The following is a 990-nucleotide window of genomic DNA, read 5'->3' as shown; positions in this document are numbered from 1 at the left end:
GCGGTGACGGTAAGTAAAACCCATTAGTCAGCTATATGTCCTTTTGGTTTTCACTGACAACCTATTTGTATAAAATCATGAAATATAGTCGTACCTTTCATTCCTTTAAAAAAGCAAGACAACAATTAATATAAGAGTTTTGACAGTACAATAGGGTTTTCACTCTCGGTTCTTAGAAAGCCACTAAATTAAATGATGTTTTATTATCAACTTTTCCTAGTCTCCAAGGAGGATGGGCGGCTAAGACGTGCTACTGATCCATACATCTGGATCTGCCGACATATATGGATTCACTCCCTTCAGTTCAGTTCACTCAATCCATTCATACTTTTTCGGTCTTCTTCTACCTTTGTCGCCATTATCAGAGGATGTTTATGTACATAAGTGATTATCAATGCAGTGTAAATGTTTTTAAACTTCTGTTGTCAAATTAAAGGTTTTTCTGCATTTCATCAAATTGATAATGGTTTTTGATAAAAAATAAATCGAACACTGACGGGAAGGAGGTGAAGGTGTAATTTTATTTAGACAAAACAACGAAATAATAGAACAATGTTAGGGGAAAACAATTAAAACTAGACAAATATTAAAACTAATTCTTTTAATTTAGGATCACAAGGTTATGTTTTCTTATTTCAACCTAATCGATGTTAACTACTTGAAGGCGTAATTGCTAACAATAAATTTAGACAATTCAGGAGGCCTCAGATGCTCAGTAATAAAGCAATCCAAATTCAAAACCCTTTTCTTAACAATTCTCGTTTACTTTAGAATAAATCAAACACTTTACTGGTATCATATGCGTAATTAAATCTATTTATTGCATTTTAATATAAATTTAAAAGTAACACGTTATGTATAAAATATCTCAAGTAAAGACGTCGTTTATTAAAAAGGAATATAGTAAGAAGAACCGGTACTGTGCTTATTCCCATTTAATCAAAAACCACCGGTTTTACGGTTAAAGATTTATTTACAATAAAATATCCA

At 31.4% G+C, this 990-nt stretch overlaps 1 protein-coding gene across 1 annotated transcript in view; it reads right to left on the bottom strand.

Moving 5' to 3' along the window:
• Positions 1–584: 584 nt before the first annotated feature.
• The window catches only part of LOC106109799 (actin cytoskeleton-regulatory complex protein PAN1), a gene marked incomplete in the record, with an annotated part of 35,634 nt that continues 35,228 nt past the window's right edge, over positions 585–990 (bottom strand). Inside the window, 1 exon segment of the mRNA XM_013291413.1 lies at positions 585–990.

Source organism: Papilio polytes, unplaced genomic scaffold (genome assembly GCF_000836215.1).
Source record: "Papilio polytes unplaced genomic scaffold, Ppol_1.0 DF821067.1, whole genome shotgun sequence".
NCBI classification, from domain to species: Eukaryota; Metazoa; Arthropoda; class Insecta; order Lepidoptera; family Papilionidae; genus Papilio; species Papilio polytes.
Note: the sequence above shows the minus strand (reverse complement) of the source record. Positions and strands in the feature narration are given on the sequence as shown.